Here is a 13,845-nt window from a genome sequence, read left to right as displayed (position 1 = left end):
CCTAATGTGATTGACTGCCAGATTTAAGTACATCATTAAAATTTACTTTGCCACATGTTATCATTAGCAAAAAAATAAGGGGGGTGGGACAGCGAAAAAGAGAGTAAGAAATGATGGAAAGAAGTTTTAAAATTACCTCTGCTAAGTTTTCTGGAGGTGTTTTTGCTGTCGTTTGTGTATAAATGCATGTGTTTTTAAAGCATTTCTGATTCTAGCACTGTTCTCACAAATACTTTTTCTTCATTGATGGATGAATATAAAAGCAATGAAAAAATTGTACTATGGTAGACGGCCCATGTATATTCCACTATCAAGTAAATACAAAATTCTTATCACTATCACTTGATACAGTAATGTGTCAGAAGTCTCTCTAGCAATATTCCCCAGAAATTACCAAATTAAATAATTCACACACTCATGGAACATCTACCACATACAAAACCCCATATGTACCAATTCTAAATAGTATTGTATCTAGAAATGGAAAGTGACAAAGATGTGTCTGTGTTCCATAAAAGGTACTCCAAAGGAATCTGAAGTCAAAGTTGAGTGAGTAGCACAAGCATTTGCGGAACATAAAAGAGAGCCATGAAGATAAAATGGAATCAAAGTTCAATTTTTAATAAATTAAAGAAAAAAAAGAATCATGTATCTAATTAAAAGAGAAAGCCACCAATCGTTAAGAGCTGTTTCAGGGTCCTAGAAATTTTCAGAATAACCCACAGAATGTATTTCTTACTTGCTGTTGATGAGCACTTCAGACTGCCGATTATTCACTTGATTATCACTCTTGTGGCGAAACTGAAAAATCAAAGTGTTTGTGAGAAAACACATTACAAGGTACTTTGTCAGCCCAAATAAGCACACTGGCAATACTTTGAGTTCATCCATTTAAACAGTGTTGTCACTGGTCTAAGATGACACTGTTTGGGCTTACTGTGAACCCAGCTCTACATGTTCTAAATCTAAATCAAAACCCTTCTCACTACATTACACTCTGGATGTCACCAACGAAACAACAAGGCTAGCCACTACTCTTCCAATCTCCACATGTTTAGTTGCTTCTAAGAAGACAATATGCTCTCTACTGTACCTTATAGTCCCAGAGAAAACCATGTATTAATTTTGATGTCTTTAACAAGGAATGGGGCTTCCATTTCTCTCCCATGTGTACTGAATGCTTTGTTAGAACATCATTCTTTCTGTTTTATAGATTTCTTTGAAGTCAAGAAGTTACTTGTAACAACATGAATTTTTATTCTCCAGAAATTCTAATTGTTAACAGTGATCTTATGAAGTACTGAGCATTTAAAACAAAAATTAGAATCCAATACTGAAACACATTTGGTGTAGATTTGTGATTTATGTCCAAATGGTTGTATTTCTTACTGTTTACTCCAGTAATGTAACCATCTTATATAGCTTGAAAGAATCTTAATATTAAGAGCTTTCTACTAGGCTCATAAATTAGCAGTCATTCAGGTAAGTCTTTCTATGTGAAATGTCAAGATCAGATAGTAATAGTAGGCTATCAGAGAAAAAAAGGTAATATAGAGAAAATGGTAATACCATTAGTAATAGGCTATAATATAGTTATTTCAGCAAATTAGCCTACATGCACAGATGAATAGGGGTAGTCTTTTCAGGAGACAGAAACTTCAATTTCATAGATTTTAATCATCAGAATGTTTTCTTTTTTTCTTAAATACAAAATGTTGTGTCAAAATCACAAAATATAAAATGCTTCAACCAGCCCTTTTCCTTTTTCTACAGCCTTCCCAAATCCATCCCAATCTTTCTATTATGCTATGCCCAGTACATACAATTACTCAGAATGGCAGGTATAAGTTAATAGATATTACCAGTGAAAATAAGAAAACAAAGCTATTTAGCCTTTGTTAACATAAAAATAGTTTATAATATTGGTAAAGGAGTAAATTAAGTCATGTCACCCATTGACATGAAAACTTCTTCCTACGAGTAGAACAATAGAAATGGAAATATTATTTGATCTGAGTGCACAATTTGGAGGGGTTGCTGAATATTCTCTCCTCCACCATATCTACGCAGCATTCTTCTCCACTCTGCCCTGTGCCATGAAAAGCTGGGTTCTGTGGTCCTTGCCCTGTGGCTTCTGGTAAGATTTGGCCAACAGATAGCACTGGCAGAAGATTCGAGTCAGAGAAGAGTGAAATGAAGGAATTTATCCCCTGGCTTTCTTCTAGCTGGGTTAGTAATGGCTGCTTCCACAAATAGCCACAGCTGCTACAAACAGGCCTCAACTACATCTCCAGGTCTGGTCACTCCTTCATTCCTTTGCCTCTTCAGGTCTAGTAGTATTGTCAACCATGTTGCTGCCATAGCTACTTTTCCTTGCCCACACCCTTTGTAAATTATCCCATCATTATTAAACTCTCCAATCCACTCAATTTCAGGGTGACCTCTGTGTTTTGCCAAGACCCTGACTGGTGAAGGTGTCCAGTTAATGAACTGGCACATAACATCACAAAAGGTGAAGGCACATTCAAGCTTTAACTGCAATGGAATCAAAAGGAGACTTTTTTGTTTAGTCATGTAAATCCCCTAAATTGACTAGCTGAACATCACAGAAAAAGACCAGTCAGCTCATCCCCCAAAAGCTGAGCAGCTCACTCTCGGGGAGATGCAACCACTGCTACTTCTGCTCAGGTTTTACCAAGAGGACTTGATATTGGAGTAGATGGAGTCTGGAAGGATTAGAAATGGTAGTTTCAAGCCCAGCCTGACTCTTATTGACAATTTCTCCTCTAGAAATAAATATGAAGTCTCAGAGGGGAACTTCCACAGGAAAGAAAGGGAGTAGAGGGCTAGCATTCATTGTGTACTCCCTGTGAGCTAGGTTCTATACCTGATGCTTTACACATATCTCATTCTGTCTTCCCAACAGCGCTGGTGTCATTGGCCATGTTATACAGAAAAGGAAAGGTTCAAGAAGTTAAGTCATTCGCCTCATGTCAAACTGTTAGTACATGGTAGGGTAAAGTGGTAGGGTAGTAAGGTGTCTTTCTCCAAAGCCAATATTCTTTCTACTCTACCATTTATTCCTCTATGAAGTGTGACTACAATGAAGACCTTTAAGACCAATATGTAGGAACTCATGCATCTAAATGAGTACCATTTCCCATAACATACAAAAACCACACATTTACTCCAAAGATGCCATTGCTCAAATGATTGTTGAAATTTCCTCTCTTAGAACTACCTCTGGAGCTCATAGCCCGTTCTTCAGAATGTTCTTTATCCTTCGAGAATTGAGCTCTATGTCCTTTGAAAAGACATAATGAGATGTCTCATGTTTTGAAATATATGGAAGCCATTCTTAGAAAGCATGTCTGGTTGATAAGGTTTTTGATTAGGCTGAGAAGTAGCATTTGTTTCCAAAGCTGTGAAGCCATTAAGTCATAAGACTACCTTGTACACTGACCTTCAGAAGACAATTCTATAAGAAGAGATCCTAAAGTACCTTGAACAATGGCAACCTCACAGGAATCAGTAAACTCCAGGAACATCCCAAGCTAACCACTTTAATGTGATATTACTCATCAGTGTGGATGGATCCTATGTGTTTGTTAAAAGTCCAGGGCCAGGCACGGTGGCTCACGCCTGTAAACCCAGGACTTTGGGAAGCCAAGGCAGGCAGATCATGAGGTCAGATCGAGACCATCTTGGCTAACACGGAGAAACCCCATCTCTACTAAAAATACAAAAAATTAGCCAGGTGTAGTGGTGCGTGCCTATAGTCCCAGCTACTCAGGAGGCTGAGGCAGGAGAATCGCTTGAAGCCAGGAGGCAGAGGTTGCAGTGAGCCAAGATTGCACCACTGCACTCCAGCTTGGATGACAGAGCAAGACTCCGTCTCAAAACAAACAAACAAACAAAATCCAACACAGTAAAATCCCATCTCTGCTAAAACACAAAAAATTAGCCAGGCGTGGCAGCGTACACCTGTAGTCCCAGCTACTCAGGAGGCTGAGGCAGGAGAATTGCTTGAACCCACGAGGTGGAAGTTGCAGTGAGCCGAGATCATGCCACTGCACTCCAGCCTGGGTGACAGAGTGAGACTCTGTCTTAAAAAAAAAAAACTAACCTCAAAGGTTATAGTCAAAATGTGAACCATGAAATAGGCTAGAAATTTCATTAAGAAATGAAGAGTTATATCCTGTGTATTCTTTAAAAAATGATATATGAAGACACATGCATTATTTCTGTGGGTGTGTGCTCTTTTAAAATGACTTGCATCAAATTATTGTTTATCAAAAAATTATATGTAAGATAACTATGAGGAAATATCACATGAACCAACTTGATAAGTACAAATCTTCCCATATGTCTTTACCATACTCAACTACTCTTAGCAGGGGTGGGTTCCCACTTTCTCCATAATGTCTTCCCTAATTCCCTTTCACACATCCCACCTCTGTTATCAATCTAGCTACTGAAGGTCATCTTCCCTATTCAAAGAATCAAAGCACTTTAGTTCTTTTAAATTACGAATTTCACACCATTTTTATCTCATATTATTGTTGTTCATGTACATGACCCATCTCCCTCTACTGAATGTTAAGTTTTTTTTTTAACTTCTGTTTCTGTGTCTCTTTCATTTTTGCATTCTCCATATAGCTTAGCACAGAGGGGTGTGGTGAGTAAGTGCCAGTGTTCTGAAGTCAGATTGCTTGAGATAGACTATTACAGACTAAAACAACCATGAAAAAGTATGTCTGTTAAGCCAATAATAAAGATAAAATGGAATCACAAAAAACACTCAGTTAATCTAAAAGTAGGCAGAGAAAAATAGAACAAAGAGCCAATGGGGTATATAGAAAGCAACAGCAAGATGACAGATGGCCTAACCATAATGATAATTATATTAAACATAAATGGGTTAAATATTCCGATTGAAAGGTAGAGATTTTCAGATTTTGTTAAAAATTATTAGCCTACTATATATGCTGTCTACAAGAAAACCGTTTTAAAGATACACATAGGTTAAAAATAGGCAACAGGAAATATGGGTGTGAGCTCAGAGGAGTGACTAGGGCTAGGAATATAAACCTGTAACTCATTGGCATAGACAGTTATTGAGGGGGCACATGCAATCACTCAGGATGAAAATATAATTTGTCTGGATTTAGACTGTTTGGTTTTCCCAAGACTATGTTTTGTCTTTGAGTGAGAATGACTTCCTTTGGGTTATACAGACTTTAAAATTCTCTATTGCCTTATATCTGACTTATTTACATTAGTTTCCTGACTTTTGAAGCTACAGTTGACCCTTGAACAATATAAATTTGAACTGCACAGGTCCACTTATACACAGATTTTTTTTTCTCTAAAGGCTACATTGAGTGTGCCTGCTCTCCTGCTTCCCCTTCCTCTGCTTCTGCAACCCCTGAGACAGTAAAACCTCTTCCTCTTCCTCCTCAGCCTACTAAACATGACTATGACAAGAATGAAAACCTTCATGATGATCTACTTCCACTTAATGAATAGCACATATATTTTCTCTTCTTTATAATTTTCTTAATAACATTTTCTTTTCTCTAGCTTACTTTATTGTAAGAATACAGTGTATAATAAATATAACATACATAATATGTGTTAATCAACTGTTTATGTTATTGGTAAGGCTTCTGGCCAACAATAGGCTATTAGTAAAGTTTTGAGGGAGTCAAAAGTTATACATGAATTTTTGACTGTACAGGGAGTTGGTGTTCCTAACCCCCACATCATTCAAGGATCAACTATATTTGACTTTGTAACTCCTAATATAAAGACAAGAATGTATCAGAATACCTAATATTTACCAACTCTCAAACCTTAAACAAAAACGTGATAAAGAATAAGTAACACTTCACTGAGTGAATGCAGGTTGATTTCCAATTCTGCTCTTCCACAAATTGGTTGTATTATGAGCAAATCACTAGCTCTTTTGGGCTTTAGTTTTCTCATCTATAAAAGGAGAAAATGAATCTAGTTACTGAAGCCCTCTTGCTTTTAAATAGGCTCTGGTTTTACAGCACCTGTATTAATCATCAAACAAATAGCAAAATAGCTTTATATGATATTGACCAAAATAACTTCATTCAAAATTTCAAATGTATCTTCATTATCTATTTCTGAGAAGCCACAATTGAAATTGAGACCTCAAGAACGCTCAAGAGCAAATACTCACATAGTCGTCTGTGGCATCTTTGACAGCTGTCATAGTTATCACCAGGACCAAAGGCACAATGGTGGTAAACCAGGTCAAGGAGGAAATTTCTGGAATTAGCTGAAACAAACATTCCAAATAGTTTAGGGCTTTTAAAGTTAGAAAATGTATCTTCCAAATTGTGTCATTTAATTTTAAATTAATGGGGTTATATTGATGTATGTGTACAAATGGAGAATGACTTTCAATAATTTAGGTGTTTGTATTTGGTTATAAGACACATAGAGTAGAAGTATTATTGAACTTGTTTTCAAACTACATAACCAAAAACTGAAATTTTTATAGCAAGGAAGAAGCTTCTTGAAATCTCTTACAGATGATCACTTTCTCCAATATGTTAAATTTCACCCATCTTTTTCTGCTTTTCATCTCAACTTTTAACAATTTTACCAACTCCTCTTTTTACCAATTCCCAAAGAGAGATTGTTTGAACATCTGCCTTGCACCAGACACTGTGCCAGGTACTTTCCATTTATTACATCATTCAATCCTCGGAAAAGTTCATTGAGTTAGAGTCCTACTAACATTGTTTTTGTATAATCCCAGAAGGTTTGTATTCCACATAAATAGTACCCCCAGTACACAACACAGAATACTACGTTATGAATGGTGACCAGGAGTCAGGAAATGTTGCAGACCTGGGTATCATGTCCCCATTTTATAAATGAAGAATCTAAGAGGTCATGCAACTGGGCCAAGATCACATACTGTTAAAATTTGAAACTAGGTCTCTTGGACTCCAAGCCCTGTTCCCTTGTGCCTATACCTCCAAAGCCACCCACATAAGAGAGACATAGTGACAGTGGACATAAATCTCTTAGACAGGTGGTTTTCAAATGGGACTCATTTGAAAATCTGCTGCTTCAGGGCCATCAGGCAGGAAAGGATGGGGTAGAGACGGTCAGTGGCTAAAGGTCAGGCCCCATCAAAACAACTCTAAATCAATTTTATATAGTAGCTTCCACGTAAGATTTTTTTAAAAAAAACTCTAAAGCCTCTGATGTAGCAGTAAAAATGTTGAGCTTGGTGTCAGAAAAGCTAAATTCTAGTCCTAGTTCATCATCAACTCATGGCGAAAGCTTTACCACCTAATCTCTCTGGGTCTAATTTCTTCATCGATAAAGAAAGGAGACGTTAGACTGAACCATCCCAAAGTTCCCTTCTAAATATAAAATTCTATGAACAAGAGCCTTTGGCCACAAATGAGAAAGCCGTTAGAGAAATGAATTCAAAATTCTAGAATGGTGTGAAGTGTTACTTGAAGAAACCAAAAGCAACTTCATGAGGAGAGTTGGGGGAAGAAACATTGGACTCTAAGCTTTCTTCAACAAATAGTAAGGTGTTTATTCATTGTTTTTGTTTTCCTGATCAGCACCCAGTTCTTCTCAAATATACTCCTATTTCTTAGGGAACCATCATATCCCCTCACTTTCTATCCACAGAATTTTAGGAAACCGATTCCACCCTGGATCCAGGGTTTGGCATATGATCTTGGTTAAGCCAATTACTGGATCAAACTCTTGAGCCACAGTGACAGGTTTAGGAATGAAGATACAGCTCCAATCAGAACTAATCCTAAGACTTTTGCTGGAGCAACAGAAAAAGTAATTCCTTCATTCGTTTTCTCTCTCTCTCTCTCTTTCTCTCTCTCCCCCTCCCCCTCTCTGCCCCGCTCTCTCTCTCTCTGACTTGAGTTGGAACCAGGAAGCTGTCAGGGCCACCAAGTAGAGGGCCTACCTAAGAAAGGCCAATGTGTGAAAACAAAAACAAAACAAAACAAAAACAGAGAAAGAGAAGCCACATCCTGATGAAATTGTGTCCATGAATCCAGTAATACTTGAAATGAGATACTCATGAATATATTTATCTTTTGCTTAAACTAATTAAGATTTCTGTCACTTGAAACATAAAGATTCTTAAATAGATATTCAATTAAAGAGAAAACAGTATGCAAATCTATTAATCTAATCCATCTTCTTACTTCTTAGCTATTCTCAACCTACCAGTTTGATCTGCTTAAAGTATGCTAACATAAATACTAGGTAAATAACTGGCTAACATGAACTATTTATGTGTGTGTACAGTATGTATGTGTATAGTATATATGTAGCTTCCTTGATTCATATTTTTTTCCTTCTCAAAATATCCATAAAAGCTGAAATTTCATTTAAAGGCAAATTTTAGTCAGGAGAAAAAGCAAAGGTTATTAACTACCAATTAACCATTCAAAACTGTAAAAGTAGTCACCTACAGTGAAATAACATATAGCATCATCACTTACTTTATATATATTAAAAATATGTCACTGTTCTCAAATGAAAATGAAATGTGCAAAATTAAGCTCTGCAACCTACTCAGTCTTAGTCACCTAAGATTCTGCCTCAACTCTGGCAATCCCCACACTGTAGATGTGAGAGGGAGATAAAGAAAGGAGGGAGGACATGAACAGTAATTATTAGGCTCTGGTTTGGTTCAAATAAAGTGCAAGGCTGTGTTTTAAAGTGACCTCAGTGTTTAAAATGATGAATGTACTACTTTTTAACCATTCCTACCTCTCCCACATTTGTGAAGAGAAACAGCAACAACAAGATTAAAAATCTGATAAAGGATGATTTTACCTAATCACAAACATTTAGCTAAGTAAATTAACTTACTTTTTAAAATTATATGAATACTTTAAACAAACAGATAATAGAGAAATACAACCTAAATATTACCTGTAAAATCAGAAGGCAAAGAAAATAGGCATTTGCCACTCTTTGGAACTGTTCAAATAAATTAATTGGCAAGAAGGTGAGAATATTATATTTCGATGTGTGGATACGATTATCCTGAAAAAGAAATAGCATCATGTTAGTTTGGGGCAAGGCATTGCTCATGATCAGAAATAGCTCTAAAACCTACAAGCCTGAGCCAGAGTAAGAAAGATAAGCCAGTTATCTAGGAAATTTCAACTCTGGGTGGCTCAAGGCCTTCATTTTTCCCAAGATGATATGCTCTTGATACTAGGTGAAATTACCGGTCCATGCCATAAACCCACCTGTAACTAAATATGTATCAAATGCAAGTCTACCCCTGAGATTTCTGACTCAAGCACTCAACTATTTGGCAGTCATTGCTTGAGGACCTACTGTATGCAGTACTGAGTTCCTGTTGGGGCCCGCAAGGCAGGAGAGAACTTCAGAAATCATCTGGTCCACCTTCCCAAAGCATGACCCTTTTAGATAGCTCTGACAAGGGGCTCCTAGGTCTGTCTTACAAGATCTCCTGTGATGGGAAACTGACTGCCTCACAAGGCAGCCTGTCCCCATTTCAGAACGGGAATTGCTGGAATGGTCCTTATAATGAGAAACCCAAATCTGCCTCCCTACAACTTCTTTTTTTTTAGTTTTAATAACTTTTTTTTTCTACTTTTATTTTAGGTTCAGGAGCATGTGTGCAGGATTGTCACATGACAGAACTACATGTCACTGAGGTTTGGTGTATGAATGATCCTGTCATCAGGTAAAGAACATGTTAGAGTGAGTGGAGAGCTAGACATTAACAGGAGGGGAGCTCCTGGGAAAGGAAACCTCTGGGAAGGCTCACACCTGAGGGACCACTCAAAATTTGCACATTAATGCCATCTCTAATGCTTGTTGGGGGGCGGGGGGCACTTAGTCATATGTGGGTAGGAGAGCGAGAAGGTAGCCACACAGAAAGAAACATCACGGAATGCCTCTTAAGACACCCCAATAATCATTCACTCTGCAGTCAAAATGTCAGAATGTCGTTAGCTACATGCTAATAAGAAGGGCAAAGGGGGCCAGGCACAGTGGCTCACACCTGTAATCCAAGCATTTTGGGAGGCAGAGGTGGGTGGATCACCTGAGGTCAGGAGTTCGAGACCAGCCTGGCCAACATGATGAAACCCCATCTCTACTAAAAATACAAAAATTAGCCAGGCATGGTGGTGCACGCCTGTAATCCTACCTACTCAGGAGGCTGAGGCAGGAGAATCACTTGAACCCAGAAGGCGGAGGTCGCAGTGAGCCAAGATTGCACCACTGCACTCCAGCCTGGGTGACGGAGCACGACTCTGCCAAAAAAAAAAAAAAAAAAGGAAAAAAGATGGGCAAAGGGGACATTACCAAGAGAAACCTGGCACCACAAGTACAGATTAGGACAGACAAGGAAATTCCAAAGAGATATGCAGGCCCAACAGGTATAGATTTGACCACTATACAACTTTCCTGGGGTGGCAGCAATGAGCAGAGCCACCATCAGACAGGATTTGTATTGATCACCAGCCCACACATGCACATTAACCAACAGTAAGGGAGGGTCCCACAAGCCTAGGCGAGGAGTTAAGGCAGGAGCAGGAAAAACCAGGCAAAGGAGAAAGGTGGAGACTTGAGACAGGGGCAGTAATTTGCAGAAAAAGTCCAACATGATAAAGCTCCCTGTGCAGACCTTTGGAACTGTTTTCGCACAGGATCATCTCACCCCTCCTTTGGGGTGTACCCATTTTTCCTACATTAAACTCTTTACAATATATTTCAATAAAATTTTTTGCTATCTTTGTACCGTCTCTTGGTTGAAATCTTTCTTCCAAGCTAGACAAGAGCTGGGACATCCACTCTCCCTAGTAACAAGCATAGTACCCAATAGGTGGTTTTTCAACCCTTACCCCCATCTTTTCACTCTCCTCGCTCTAGTAAACCCCAGTGTCTATTGCTGCTGTATATGTCCATGAGTACCCACTGTTTAGCCTCCGCTCATAAGTGAGAACTTGCAGTCTTTGGTTTTATGATCCTGTGTTAATTCACTTCAGATAATGGCCTCCAGCTGCATCTATGCTGCTGCAAAGGACATGTTTCCTTCTTTTTTTATGCCTGTGTGGTATTCCATGGTGTATATGTACCGCATTTTCTTTATCCAGTCCACCACTGATGGGCATCTAGGTTGACTCCATGTCTTTGCTATTGTAAATAGTGCTGTAATGGACATACAAGTGCATGTGCCTTTATGGTAGAACGATTTATTTTCCATTGGGTGTATACCCAGTAATTGGATTGCTAGGTCAAATACTAGTTCTGTTTTAGGTTCTTTGAGGAATTGCCACACTGTTTTCCACAATGGCTGAACTTATTTACACTCCTACCAACAGTGTATAAGCATTCTTTTTCCTCTGCAACCTCACCAACATCTGTTATTTTTTTTTTTTTTTTACTTTTTAATAATGGCCATTCTGACTGGTGTGAGATGGTATCTCATTGTGGTTTTGATTTGCATTTCTTTAATAATTAGTGACATTTAGCATTTTTTTCATATATTTGTTGACCACATGTATGTCTTCTTTTGAGAAATGTCTTCTTGCCACATAGCAAATTCCATCCCTGGGGTCATCTAGACCAAGTCTAAGGCCTTTCTATGTTGATAACCTTCAAATACTTGAGAACCACTCATAGGACTCCCATAAATATTTATTCTGACTCAGACATTCCCAAACCTTTCAACCATTCTCCATGATTTATTTTACAGACATTTCTTCCCAGTCAGGCTCTTTTGGATCCATCCCAGCTTCTCTGCAACTCTCTTAAAACATGATGCCTAGAACCAAACACAACTGTAGATCTGGCTCAACAAGTCTATGTATAGTAAGGACTTTGATGTTCTGTGTTCTGAAGTATTGTATTGACATTTCCAAAGATTTCATTGGCATTCTGGCAATTGTCTCTCACTATATCTTCATATTAAGTTTTGATCAACAAAAATTCCTACATCATTTCTACATAAATCACTATTAAATCATGTTTCCCTTTCTATACATTTATAGTTGGTTTTTAAAATATTTATGTATAACATCTTTCATATTTCCTATTATACCAGCCTAATGAAAAAATATTTAATCTTGAGTATACTATCTAAAGCATTAAATATTCCTCCCAGCTTTGTGTCATCAGAAAATTTCAAACACATGCCTTTTATATGTTCTTCCAAAGCTGTAGACAAACATACATTAAAAAAAGAAAAAGGTTAAATGCACCAAAAGAAATTTTAATTAAACCAATAAAGCTATGGCAAACTACTAGAGATCTCTCTACGAATTAATGTTAGCAATTTTTTCAGGTTTAATATGTTTTATTTAACCATTTGTAAAGCCATCTAACTATATTATTTGAGGCTTAATTCTATCCTATCCACAAAGATAACATGAGAAATTTGGGGTGACAGATATTACTGAAATTCAGAATCAACATGCCCAGAATAATATTTTTTAAATGTGGTTAGTTTGGGGTAACTTGTTTTAGGTGAACCTACACTGGCTCCTAGCCATCACTGCTATCTGATTTTTTAAAATCCAGTCGTCTGTTAAATGACCATTTTTAACATTTGATATGGCTGGGCTGTGTCCCTACCCAAATCTCATCTTGAATTGCAGTTCCCATAATCCTCACATGTCATAGGAGGGACCCGATGGGAGGTAATTGAATCATTAGGGTGATTACCCCGATGCTGCTATTCTCATGATAGTGAGTGAGTTCTCACTAGATCTGATCATTTTATAAGCGGCTTTCCCCTCTTTTGCTCAGCACTTCTCCTTGCTGCCTCCATGTGAAGAGTTTGCTTCCCCTTCCATCATAACTCTAAGATTCCTTAGGCTTCCCCAGCCATGCTGAACTGTGAATTAATTAAACCTCTTTTCTTTATACGTTACCCAGTCTCAGGTATGTCTTTATTAGCAGCATGAAAACGGACTAATACAACATTTGTCAGGAATCAAGGTGTCCAGTTTTGTGCTACAAGTTCTGGGAAAATAAGAAGAGATGTCAGAGAAGAGTTTCCAGCTTAGTTGGTCTGATGCACATTGATGTACTGAAAACTGTTCTGAAAGCTAATAATGATGATATTGCAGTACGTTAACTACTCAAGAAGTTAACACACTGCAAAATAGGGTGTTGGTACTGTCAATCACATGTTTTTCTAAAGAAAGGACTTGGAGAAAAGAATGGGGAAGATTAAAGCTAAGGAGAAAATACAGCTAAATAAGGAGCTCATATTCCTAATTATGTTTTATATTTTCCTTCTAGCTTTAAAATAGAGGTTAGCCTAGCATCTTGCAAAAAGGACATATACAATGTCTGTAACTGTCAAAACCACGGCAGGAATTATAAAGACACTCTCCTACAAAACTGAGTTCCATATAGGTAAAGAGCTAATTCTGTGGGATAAAGTAATAATGCCAAACAGAAACTATGACAATTTTCTCCTATTTGCTTAGCTTGACATATAGCAATGATTGTGTTTGTTCCACTCATTCTGTTGTAACTTAGTCACAGATGATGCAAACCCTCACAGCTTTGAATGGGAACAAGGAACAAGGGCTCCCCCTCCTGGAAAATCTCTGGGCCAGTCTACTTATCTTTGTTTTTCAACCAAAAGCAAAACACGCTTCCATTTCCACTGCCCTGTCCAAACATATGAGTATTGTATTGGTAAGACCTTAAATCAGGTACATTAATATTTAGTCATTTCATAGGCTATGGGCCTACAGTCCAATCTGAGTACAGTTCATTCCATAATAAGGCACAGAAAGATCTTCACCACTATCC

At 37.8% G+C, this 13,845-nt stretch overlaps 1 protein-coding gene across 2 annotated transcripts in view; it reads right to left on the bottom strand.

Moving 5' to 3' along the window:
* ATP8B4 (ATPase phospholipid transporting 8B4 (putative)) overlaps positions 1–13,845 on the bottom strand; it is a 272,392-nt gene that overhangs the window by 185,865 nt on the left and 72,682 nt on the right. For both annotated transcript variants that reach the window (XR_004030436.1, XM_012507151.2), the window contains exons 4-6: positions 8,968–9,081; positions 6,212–6,310; positions 740–801 (exon numbers count right to left, since the gene is read on the bottom strand). The gene's annotated coding sequence lies outside the window, so the exon portion shown is untranslated. The remainder of the gene's footprint in view (positions 1–739; positions 802–6,211; positions 6,311–8,967; positions 9,082–13,845) is intronic.

This window comes from Nomascus leucogenys, chromosome 6 (genome assembly GCF_006542625.1).
Source record: "Nomascus leucogenys isolate Asia chromosome 6, Asia_NLE_v1, whole genome shotgun sequence".
Classification (NCBI taxonomy): Eukaryota; Metazoa; Chordata; class Mammalia; order Primates; family Hylobatidae; genus Nomascus; species Nomascus leucogenys.
Note: the sequence above shows the minus strand (reverse complement) of the source record. Positions and strands in the feature narration are given on the sequence as shown.